Source organism: Chenopodium quinoa, unplaced genomic scaffold (assembly GCF_001683475.1).
Source record: "Chenopodium quinoa cultivar QQ74 unplaced genomic scaffold, ASM168347v1, whole genome shotgun sequence".
Lineage (NCBI taxonomy): Eukaryota > Viridiplantae > Streptophyta > Magnoliopsida > Caryophyllales > Amaranthaceae > Chenopodium > Chenopodium quinoa.
Window position 1 is genome coordinate 28,792 of NW_018744843.1, and position 13,478 is coordinate 42,269.

The following is a 13,478-nucleotide window of genomic DNA, read 5'->3' on the forward strand; positions in this document are numbered from 1 at the left end:
GAAGAAGGATGGGATAGAGAGTATGTGAAAACATGTAGGGATTGTAACAAGCAAGTAAGAAGTTGGATCCATAGAAGTATGTGAAGGTTAGAGCGGTATTCCCAAAGTATCCAAGTATAGTAGTCATAGATTATAGAATAGCATGTATTTGTGTGAATTGAGAGATGAAGAAAAATGAAGAAGAAGAAGAAGCAGAAGCGGCAGATATGGGAGAAGACTTAGAAAGTGACATTTGCATAATGTTTTCATCATTCACTTGTTGCTTTCATACTTATTAATTAGGGGCTACCACCCCACCTTACTTTTATTTGCTTCTTCAATTCTATGTGGTTCTTATTTTCTTCTCCCTTTTTTATTTTTTGTCCTTTATTTATTAATTTATTAATCTTAGGATGATAAAACAATATATGGCTCTTTTTTTCAATAGGTCAACCCGCTGTAATTTCTATAATATGGGCAAGTTTACACTATTACTTTAATACCTTACCTGACGACTTGTAAAGTAGTAACACTATAGCTCCAAACTACAAACAATAAATAATTAGCCTTACCACTTTCTTTTGATTTCATTGGTATGTACGATTGTATATTATTTGTAGATAGTTATATTAGTCAAGAAACACCTAAGTTGATAAATATCGAGGGAGAGGCCTCTTACATGCGCAGTAGTTGCTCGATGTGGTAACAATATAATGGAGAAAAGACTAACATCTAAACGATTAACAAATAATTGAAGAAATAATCAAATATTATTTACTTGGCAGATATAGATATTAGTTGCAGATGTGGTAACAATGGAACTTCTCGTAATCTTAAATTGGTCCTATATGCTATGTTAGCTAGGTTTCATTAAGTTTTGTATAGTATATAATGTTTTGTATAACCATTTGAAAAATATCATGCAAGTAGAGAAGAAACCACCAAATCCATAAAGTTACTAATCAATTCATAACCATTAATAAGCAATATCAATACATCACATTCCCTCGCAAGACTTATTTGTCTTGGGATCACATTCACATGCCTTATCCTCTCAAGAGACATAAATGTATTGGATCCAAATATCCGATCTCATTTTAATAGACTCGATTGTATATTCATTATTTTGGATCATGGAAAACCTGATTAATTTTATATCACGAACGATCCATAATCAATTATTGGAATAAAACAAAATGAGGAACAAAAACCTTTTAAGTTATTGGAGTTTTAATGTTCTTTTAACAAATTTTTTTTAAAGAAAAATGTCTGATTATAAGATAGTCAAGTTGAGGAAATCTATAATAATTTTTATGGTAACTCTTTTAAGATAACAATTTGTAATGAGTTTGATTGTATTTTGATGTGTAAATTCTAATGCATACATGCTATGAGGGCTGATCGACATGAACTTTTTTTTTTTTGTTGACAAGAGGGCTGATATGATTAATCTAATATATTATAAGTGTTTTTTAAGGATAAAATTTATGTTAGAAAATAGTAATTTTCGTAATTTTAGGTAACGTTAGATAGTTTTAGGTTACTAAGGGTATGTACTGTTCTAATTTACTGAAATAAGTTGAACTGAACTGAACTGAAATTAAGCTGAATAGAACATACCTTAACTTTAACCCGTATTTGATGCAATGCAAAATATTTGAATGAAAATTTAGTTTTCAAGGAAAACACATTAATAAGATAGCTTTCCTTTATTTGGTTCTTACAAGAAAAGTTAAAGAGAAATCAAATATGGGAGTGAAACAGGGGATGAATTAGAGGAAAGTAAGTAGAAACTATGGTTTCCCTTGTTTTGTAAAAAATATGTTTTCTACCATCATGGATGCTAATTTACACCTTTCACAATTGTAACAAAAGAAAATGAAAAATAATGAAAAAATCATTTCAATGAAACTATTGTAAATTAAATCCAATAGGGCCTTAACGAAAGTCCAACTTAATCAAGAATTTTGTGTTTTGAAAATTTGATTAGGCAAAGACAAAGTAAATACCTAAGATAATAGTACTCATATGCTTAAATAGCCAAATGAATTTGAACTCTCACCTTTCTTAGACCCTGTTCTCTCCACCTTAAAAAAATAATATTGAGTAAAAATAATTTCAATTTAGTAAAAATAAGTTCAGTTCAGTAAAATAATTTCAGTTTCTTAAAAAAGAATTATAATAGAAAATCAGTAAAAATAATTTCAGTTCAGCAAAAATAATTTTAGTTCAGTAAAATTAATTTAATTTCAGTAAAAATAATTTAAGTTCAGCAAATATAATTTTATTTCGGTAAAAATAATTTCACTTCAGCAAAAATAAGCAAAAATAAGGTGAATAGAACAAGGTCTTATTCCACTTAAGGGCTATCCGATATACACATAAAAATTACACCTCATAACGAATATACTATGTATTGGTGTACGGTGAATTTTATAAAGAAAGAAAAAGAAAAACGTACGAGTGGTAATTAATTACTCCGTAGTTAGATGAGAAAGCGTTTGATGCGGAAGCAAAAACCCGCGGATAAAAAGCCTACATTCATTCATTTTAAACCTCCGGATCCGTCTCCGCCTCATCTGGGCTATACAATCATACATTATACAGTAAACAGTACTCGTATTTAATTTAATAATCTTAGGATATTATGTTTTTTTTTCTTTTTAATTATACTTTTTACGATTTGACCACTCAATCACTCTCTACTTTTGCATGCAGATGTGAATTTAATTCAGTAAAGCCAAATATCTGCCTTCCTGTCTCAGCTTTGTCCTATTAATTCTTTTCTACCACTATACTACTCTTTTTATCCATAAATAAAAATTAAGGTGTCGTTTGGTTGTTATGGGAATTTACTTTTCATAGGAATTTGTATTTTATGGGAATTAAATTCCTACATCAAATTCATGGGAATTGCTTAAAATTATTTGGTTGACATAAAGGAAGTTGCAAAATCATGAGAATTTTGACTTACCTAGGGGGGTTGAGTAATCAACTTTCCCATGTTTTGTGGGAAGTCACAATTCCCATGAATTTACAATTCCCTCATTTTCACTTTTTAGTGTCAACCAAACAACTCACCCATTTTCAAATTCTCATGATTTTTTGACTTCTCCATTTTCTTTGTGTAACCAAACAACCCCTAAGATTATTTATAAACATTCTCATAAATCTAATTGGTAATGGAGTATTATAAGGCAAGAAAGAAAGATTTGCACATAGACATTTATTAGTCAAAAAAAGACAGACGACAAGGTACGTACCTTGAGAACTATAAGGAAAGAAGTGATTTGATGACCATGACAAAAAGTGTATGTTACATAACTACGTAATTATGTTGACCTAAGTTAGGATATACGTACGTTGAGATATGGAAACAAATGCCAACACTTTTGGAAAAAGTATTGGAGGATTTTGTATTATGTGTAAGTGTATGTAAAGATTTGGTTTAATTTGAGTCATTTACTCCTAAGTTTTAACCATAATCTCGAATATTTAGGCTAACTCGGAGTAAAAGTAATGACATAGAGTACCATTTGTTGCATTATTTTCGTGATTCCAAACACCAAGTAGGTCTTTTGGGACCCTTTTCGAAAATCCTTAGAATCACCTCAATGCCATGATTTTTTTAGTTCAAAATGTTCTTTAATTTATAGGCCAAACTTGTAGGCTAATACACGAAATAACACCAATTTTAGACGTTTTAATTAGGACCTGATGTCATAAACTTTCAAAATTGTGGGATGCATCTCGGGATCATTATGACATTGTTTGAACCATATATAACCAATAGTTGATCACTTAAAGGTTTGTGATGACCTTAAATTAATGAAAGGATCGCGAAATGTACATGTAAATGACTAAATTGACAATTCCTACTACCAAATGACCTTCTGGGATGTCGTGGGATCCAATGGAGAGTAGCGACTCAGTTATTATACAATTATTGTAGAGAGTCGTCGTCTTTAATTTTATAAGAAGTCTATTGACGGAAATTTGAATCGGTTAGTACAATTATATAATTTAGAATTTTAAAATAAAATCGAAAAACATAATAATTACTCCGTAAGAAGTTGATATGATAGCAGAGATGCATTGTGTACGTTAACGCGTATGGGTACGATGTATAGATTCCTATCTAAGTCTCACAATCTTTACCTTTCAAATACAAGTGAATATAGATTTCAAACCGTATACTACGTATAAGATAGAATATCTTCCCCTACAATATTGAAAAGAAAAAAAAAAAAATTATATCATTGCATAAAACTCCTACATGAATCGTCTAATTCGTCTCAAAACTAAATTAAGACGGAAGTAGCTAGTAAGCCACTAAGGCTCTTACACATTGGTTTTTAATCCGTCCCACACGAGCAGAACCAAAAGACTTTTGGTAGTAATGTAAAGTCGTAAAACTCAGAACTACGTAATATAATCACTTTTTTTTTTACCCTAAGCCTTCATCTGAAAGCGCATGTTTGTACATTATTTGGCCACTTTCTGGCGCCCCACTTAAAAAATCATCTAGAGGCATGGCTTATCACACCCTCCACTTGACCATAGTATAGCCAAACTAATTGTATTTTGAGTCAATTTTAATCGTTTTCCTTGAATGCTGTCAACAAGTGGTCCTCTTATCTACTTTATTAGGACAATGTGGGACATTTAAAACATTAGATGGATTTTATTTATGTGCTGTCTAACCCATGCCAAATTTAATGTTGTGAAAAGTTACAAACAAGACTAGCAAACCATTTTTATTTTCAACCCCAATTTCAAGGAACACCCAACATATATATAGACAAACACGAATGAACCACCAATGCTAGCCATCTCTCTCTAGCTATATGCTACGTGAATGATTAATTTGAAACAAAAGCTTCTTCAATTCAATTCACCCTCTATAGGCAGTTATATTGAGATTTTGGATTATATATTTATAGCAACTAGACCTGGTTATTGGGCGGGTCGGGTCAGGGTCAGTTGCGGGTCAGGGTCAAAGAGGTCACATTTTATAGGGTCAATATAGGGTCGGGCCAATGCGGGTCGCGGGTCGATAATGGGCGGGCCTACAAAATATCAATTAAAATAAATATTGGACAAAGCCATTATTAAATACATATGAATACAAATTAATCTATATAATTATTTTTATATTATGTATTTTCTTTATCAACTAAAATAGGAAAAACATGTTGGCCCTATATTGACCCTACCCAATAAGGGCCCTGTCCATTAATAGTCCTGTCCATTAAAAGCCCTATAAGCTTGGCCATGACCCTATTATCATTGGGCTACCCTGTTCAATAACCACCTCTAATAGCAACTAATCGGAGTGACTCAAGGAATAGGTATTGACAAAAAAGGAGAACTATTTAATTTAACAGATCGATATCTATTAATTAATGTGAATTTTATGAAGTAACATCTAACTACTCACTAATCTTCATCGTGTTTGAATGGTTATAGTTCCTTGATTGGTACATATACATAGCTTAATTCAATTTTGTTTATATACTTTAATATGACAAATATAATTTAATTTTTAATTTATTTATTTTATATTATTTTTATGGTGGTACAATGTACTATGCTATCCACGTTGTAGAAAATAAGTTAAATGAGGTTATTAAATCTAAGCATAATGTTACTTGTACTTGTTAAACATATTATTTGAGGATTGAGACCCCAATCCTAATCTTAGGAGTTTTTTTTTAATTATTTTAATTCAATCTTTACTACTTGTATTGTACCATTTTTTTTTTTTGTGTTCCACTTAGTATACTCTTTGGGATAATCCGAATTCGAGGTTTAGTTATGGAGTGTTAGTTTCCAGTCCCCTTTCAATTGTTGTTGCGGGGGATTGAACACACATTACTCTCTACCAAGTGTAGCCCCAATCACCATTGCTGCATTGCACTAACAACCAATTGGTTAATTCAATTTTTACTACTCGTATTATTATTATTATTATTATTTCTGTTTGGGTAAGGGCTAAGGAGGCACGTAAAAAATATGGCAGACCGTACCGTCTCATTTAAAAACTAATAATGCAATGTTGTCTATCAGATTTTGTTGAGAACTTCAACTTCACAGTTTATGGTTTTAGCAAACCCAACTAATAAGATAGGTATATATTCTGACAACCTATGAAATTTTGGAATTGTTTGGCTTTTGGAGAACATAGATGTGAAAGTTTTGATCTTTACATTAGCTTCTTTTATTAGCTTATTACAGAATACAAATCTGTCATTTTTGGAGAATTTGGTGAAATTAAAATTGTGAATTGATTCCAAAGTGCAATCAAACAATTACGTTACTGGAGTTTATTTGATCAATATGAATCATATGCCACACCTTTCTCAGTCCTTACATACCTTGATTATTCTTCCACTCAACATGTCGTCAACTTAAATCGAATTCACTTACTCGATTCCATGATCTCCACATTAAAGAGGAGAAAAGAGATTTTCATTACCTTGAAATTTAACCTATATGATGATCAAATTGTTGCACAAATAGGAATTCCATATATGTTTTTGTCTTATTATGTACCAAGTATATGTTGTGCAGTTGTGCTGTCTTCTGCTAATAAAAGTACCATTTTTTTACTATGTATCAATTAATAAGTTTAAATGAATTCTTACATGTACAAGTACAAGATGATCTCTCTGATCAATAAAATCCTAAGGCTTTGATACCATATGAAAGTTCAATAATAAAGATTTATCACTCTTGTACGGTTCCTAGTGTTGTATATATATACGAAATAATTTTGGATTTACACACCTATATTATATGTGGGTATATATATATATATATATATATATATATATATATATATATATATTTCAAATACATATTAAGCAATAAATTCAATTACTAATTATATTTATTTATTTTACAAAAGTGATAACTTGTTCGGAACTTTCTCACATATAGAGTAAGACTCTATTTTTTTTAGCTTCTGAGTAGAGTATAGTAGTTTTTAGGAAAGGAGAGCATACCATTTCAGCTCAAAAGAACAAGGCCTAATACTAATTCACGTACACACTACTAGCTAGTCAAAACTAGTAATTAAAAGGAGTGCTTTTAAACTTATGACAAAACTAGTAGTATTAAGTACCATACTAGGTATCCCTAATGTTCCTCTTATAGGGAGCTACATATGAAGGGTAAAATGACATAAATCATAGGGATTATAAAACCAAGTATAAAGTAGTAACACTAATACATGTTTTTAATAATGAAAGCGACTCCAAATAAAGCTTAATTTGGTGACAGTACAAAATATTGATCTATGAAACAGAAGCATGCATGTATGCATGCATACCTAGCTACAGCCTAAAAATTGTCTTGGCATAAGTAGGTCTAAATTAACATATGCATCCTTCTTTAACACGCATAGATTTATCAGAGAATCTTAACTTAAATTAATTAGCCTTTTTCAGTTTTGGCTTTTTCTCTAGTTTGACTTGTTATATTCATACTTTGGATATTACGAGTAATATTAGCTACGTTTGTACCACTTTGTTGTTTGACTATGTGACTACTGTCTTTTCTATGTATTCTCGATACCTAATCTAAATTTTACTCGTATTAGCGTTGGAATTTTGGTACTTAGTGTGTGTATTAGTTGTTGTCACGATCAATTTTTTTATTGGACTCACTCCTTATGGTTATGACAGAGGATGGGCATGCTATAGCTAATACTCCGTATATAATTTGCAAGGTGGTTCCAACAATCGAGGGCCAACAAGAATAACATATATAGATCATTATTTAATGGACTTTTACCTTGGTTTATACGGAGTACTTTATAATAGCTACGTAGTAATTTAGTTCAGTAAAGTAGACTCGTTCGTGTAAGGGCCTTCAAAGGCCTTATTAGTAGCTTATGTCCAAAAACAAATAATATAGGATTGAATGGTTGGTTTAGCTTATGATGTTTGGTTAGATATTGGGCGCAAATCCTGATCTATATCATCTAGGGCCAATCTACATTTTACTAATTTATTTTAACTGTGCGTGAGATTGAAACGCCTTCTAGCAATCAGCTTTCATTATTCGTATATTTGTAGAATTTGCTAATATAATCATCCACCCAGATAATAATAGATAAAGGTTGATATTATTCAGTAGATCGTCATATAATTAGTTCATATGCATGCTATAGATATAAATTAATCGTTACATTGATTAAAAAAATAAAAAAAAGGGTTTTTAAAAAATTGGTATATAGTGAGGTGTAGCATACATTTTGTTTGTTAAATTAAAGAAAGAAAACTTAAAAAACACAAGTAGCATCTAGCACATTATTATGCTTGAAGATTTAAGTATGAGATTCTATGTGACGATAAAGGAATTGAAATAATATAAGAAAGGATAACTGATGATAATGAGAATGTATATCTTAGCATGTTGCCTGAAACCAGAGCCACAAGAATGTTACGCATAACCCCACTGTTCGTTGTTTGCTGCTTGCAATGCCAAATTCGTCGACCATTCCATTAACATGATGTATCATTTTGGATTTTCATGACATCAACCTATCTTAAATTATACAGTACTTCATATTTTGTTTCTTACACAGAATGTCAAATTATTGTTTCAAAAAAAAAAAGAATGTCAAATTATATATATATACGAGCAAAGTAAGCCAAAAACACAAGGATATATATGTCTAATAACCCAAAATGGTTGCGCACAAAGGAATTTTGTCGTGTGATCTAACAAACTATCTAATTATTGTGGTTGAATTAAGGACAAATTGTATTTAGTTTTTGCTCCACATAATATAATGCTAGTATATGAGTAAAGTATTAATTCAGTAACTTCAATGAGAGACCCAGATACACAAATTATAATTCTGTAATCAAAATATTTACAAGTAAAAAAATTTGCTAATTATTTCTATTAAAATGATACAGCTAAGGTATTCTAGGGACCAATCTGACAAGGCAACTGTTTAAACATTGTTAAATACAAATATTTAAATTGGTCTCTAACTTTCAATCAAGTCGTTGTAGTATAGTGGTAAGTATTCCCGCCTGTCACGCGGGTGACCCGGGTTCGATCCCCGGCAACGGCGCTTTGTTTTTATTTTTATCATTTTTTTCTATTGAACTTTTCGTTGGAACATACTAGCATAGATTACTGTTTTATACCCTTTTTTTTATATTATATTATATATTACTGTTTTATACCTAATGCTGCATAATAATATGGCATTTATTCATTTAGGATGTTAACATATGCTCAAATTGGAGAATTCAGACTGTATCAGCAGTCTAATACGTTGTGCTGAGCAATTGCATCCACAATGGTACAATCTTCGTAAAATTGGTACTTTTAAGTAAATTCAAGTAATTTTTTGTTTTGAAAACGTAATTTCTTTGCTTTTATACTCCAAACTCAATTAAGTATATAAAATTTAGGGATGAACATAAGAAGTAGAACCTAATTGAAATTTTGACACTAATCTGCCTACTGTAAACTTTTTAGATCTACAGTATAAAACCAAGCTGGGCCAAGCCTTGTGAATACAAGCCCAGTCTCCAAAAGGCTTTTATTCCACTGTAATAAAAGCATAGGCCCAAATAAAATCAAAAATAAAAAAAGGAATGGTAAAACGTGTCTTCTTCTTATCCAATCATATTCATCATCCTATGACAGACAATCTGATATTGTTTGGAGGGAAAATTAACCAACCTTCTACTCTAATAATTCTCCAATCAAACTCAAATTTAAATCAAAAGGCTTGAATTTAGTACAAATCAAAAAATTATGGCAACTTGTTCGTTTTCCTTACTACCACCTAAATCAAATTACAACAAAAATCAAATTCCTCAATTCCAATTATTTGTCAATTGGAACAAAAAAATCCCAAGAATGTACTTTTCTTAGGTAATTTAAAATTTTTGATTTCATGAATGTTTTAAAAAATTATATTTTGAATTGGGATCACTTATCTTTAATTGGGTGTTGCATAAAAGATAAATTGATTATTGTTAGTTGGTAAATGCAGAGTCAAAGAGGTTAAAGGCATGGGTTTCTACAGCATTAGCAGCAGCTGCAGTTGTGAGTTTGAGTACTAGCTTCCCTGCTTTGGCTGATTTAAACAAATTTGAAGCCGAAATGCGAGGCGAATTAGGGATTGGCTCTGCTGCTCAATAGGGTTCTGCTGATTTAAAGTCTGCTTTTCTTCTTTGATCATATTTTTTCACTTGCAATTTTTACTGTCAAAATTTGGAGTTGGTTGAATTAATTGATATCTTCCTCTTTTTGTTTTGGTTGGTTGCAGAAAAGCTGTTCATGTCAACGAAAATTTCAGGTACTGTAACAAAAATTTATCTTTGTCTGAATATAATTGTCACATTACTAGTCTAGTGTTCAAATTACGCTATTGACATGACTATTAATTTTTGATGAATGATTAGTTGCATTCAGTTGGTGGGAATGGTGGGATCATTCATTGTTAACTCTTATTCTAGTCAAAAGATTTGATGTGTACATAATACATTATAATCTGTGATTGTAATACAAGTGAATATTCAAGACTACAAACCTTAAGCAAGTGATAATGTTATAATGTATACTTTGCAGAAGGGCAAATTTCACATCAGCAGATATGAGGGAATCAGATTTTAGTGGATCTACATTTAATGGTGCTTACCTTGAGAAAGCTGTTGCTTACAAAGCCAATTTCACTGGTATGTTTCAATACTTCAATTCATCAATTGGTTTACTACATTAAGGATACAATCTTACATACATTACTGCTTCATTGCATTGAACTTGCAGTATCTAGTCCTAGTGAATCAGTTAACTAATAAATCACAAACTGGTGTATGTTCAATTGACTGATTGACGCGGTCATACTTGTACCTTTTACAACTTATTTGAACTCAATCACCCTGCTTTAGCTACCTGGTGTGAATTCAGTCTAGTGTGAATGTCTTTTGTGCCGTAAAATCATCAGAAGAAAAGTAATTATAGTCTTCTACTCTTCTCAATTACTATAGATGTTTACTTGGACTAATTGACATGGTCACCTTTTACAACTTATTCAAATCCAATCAACCTGCATTGGCTATCTTAAGTTAAGGTGATTCTATCTTAATTAGTTGTTTGCAAGATATTATAAGTCGCCCATAGGATAATTAAAAGAAAAGAAATTATGGTCTTTCCAATAGTTAAAGATAGTAAAACTCTACCATATCAGACAAGAATCTCCTGCATTCTTGAATTAGACATTTTGGTGGAATTTGATAAACTGATGTCAAAATTTTCCCAATTTCCAGGTGCTGATTTTAGTGATACGCTGATGGATCGTATGGTAAGCTACTGTCTTACTGATCATGGACTATTGTAGATCATTTATATTCTCTAGAGAATTCAAACTATAAACTTGTCACCTTGTTCTGTTTCAGAAGTCTGACAGTTATCCAAATCATGCTAATTGTTCGAGATTTAGCTTCTGCTTTCATTAAACTAAAACTTGATTTTGTAAGGATGAGGTTTTTCTCTGCGTATTCAAGCAGGTTTTCTTAAAATTTCAGGTCCTAAATGATGCAAATCTTACAAATGCTGTCCTTGTAAGATCAGTCCTTACTCGAAGTGACCTTGCTGGTGCCATCATTGAAGGTGCTGATTTTAGCGACGCTGTTCTTGACTTACCTCAGAAACTGGTAAACCTCCTTTTTTCACACCAAAGGACTCGAATGAAGGAAGAGCCGGCGGCAAACATTACATGCTTATGCTTCTAAAGGTTTCTTTTGAGTTTATTTAATGGTTGAATACTGCTTAATTTCTATGTGTCCTGTACAGGCTTTATGCAAGTATGCAAGTAGAACAAATCCCATGACAGGAGTAAACACGAGGGTAAGTCTAGGTTGCGGAAACAAGAGAAGAAATGCATATGGTAGTCCATCTTCTCCCTTACTAAGCGCTCCTCCTCAAAAGATGCTTGACCGCGATGGATTCTGTGATTCTGAAACTGGCCTTTGCGATGCAAAATAATCTGGTAATTTTCAGAGTACAGAGCAAGAATTTCTTTTTAATATGTAAATATAGGTTGCTTTGTTAGAAAGACCAAAATTTTCATTGGAGCATATGTAGTTCAGATAATTTGTAGCAATCTCTTTTAGATACTAATTCAAATTGCAAATCATATGTTGAATACAAAGTAACAATTCCACTGAAAAGAACTTCATTGACACCTTGGATTATCATTTGAGCTGAATTTTTGTCAATCCAATTGAAACCAGAAATAATATATGCATTGAATAATCAAAAAAATTTGTTCATTAATTTGCCTTTTCAATGTATATTTACCAACATCAAACTTGTATCATAGCCAAAAAAAAAAAAAGGAAACAGCTACCACATTAGATATTGCCTGAAATTCCTTTCCAAATAACACAAAACAAATACTAGTAAAACTTAACATAGTTAACAATACAATGGAATAGAATTGTCAGGAATAATGCGGTAACGCAAGCCTTAAGACGCAAAAACTAAACCATTACAAAAGTTTTAACATGCAACTAATTTCTATCAATGAATGAAATCTAACATAGAAAAGAATAATCTTGAATCTCTGTCTCCAAATCTCCTATTAGGTAAATAACCACGATGAGATCTGCCCTTGTTGAGATTACCATTTTTATCCCTCCAAGGACAAAACTGAGGAGCCTGCAAAGCCAAAACTGTAACTCTTCCTTGTTCATCAGAGAAATCGCCAACATCAGAAGTAGTCTTCCTTTTCTTGACAGGAGGCTCTTGTACACTTTTCTCTCGTACACTCGTCTCTCGTACTCTTGTACACTCGTCTCTTGGACTTCCTCAAGACTAACAGTCCTCTTATCAGTCGTAGGCACTCCACTTCCAAACCCATCAGGAAAATCGCGAACAGCAGAACCTTCCTCCTCTCATACATGACAGAACCAGTCTGTCCAAATCCATCAGGAAAGTCGCGAACAACAGAATTCAAGCCCTTCATCTACTCATTGTATCATCATCAACGAACTCGAATTCGTACTCGAAATCATCAACATTAACAAGTCCATTAACGAAATCTTGTTCGAAATCCTCCTCTGACGAGATAGCACCAAACCCTTGAAAAGAATCAACTTCACCAAAATCAATGGCTGTTTGATGTTCAAATTCATCAACGTTTTCTGTGGATATCAAATCTCGTGATTATAAAGATTATCATAAATGTAAATCATCAATGTATTGGGGCTCTTCTTCTTCGGAAGAAAAAACAAGAGGTTCATAAATATGGGGGTTGTGATTATTGTTGTTATCTTCATCTTCATCTTCATCAACAAAGACATTCTTCGAAATCAGAAGGGTATTGGGGTTCTTCTTCGTCGTCCCAAACATCAAAACCATTACCGACCGCCATTATAAAAATGATAGTGAATAGATGAGTAGGGTTTTCAATTTTGGAAGGGAAAGTTGTTGGGGAAATATATTATATATATATATATATA

General features: G+C 31.8%; 1 non-coding gene and 1 pseudogene across 1 annotated transcript; both read left to right on the forward strand.

Annotated features, from left to right (window-relative positions):
* The first annotated feature begins 8,998 nt into the window (after nt 1-8,998).
* On the forward strand, nt 8,999-9,070 carry TRNAD-GUC. The gene has a single exon. It is a non-coding gene; the product is annotated as a tRNA-Asp (tRNA).
* Nucleotides 9,071-9,663: 593 nt separating this feature from the next.
* On the forward strand, nt 9,664-12,009 carry LOC110704530 (annotated as a pseudogene).
* The last annotated feature ends 1,469 nt before the right edge of the window (nt 12,010-13,478 follow it).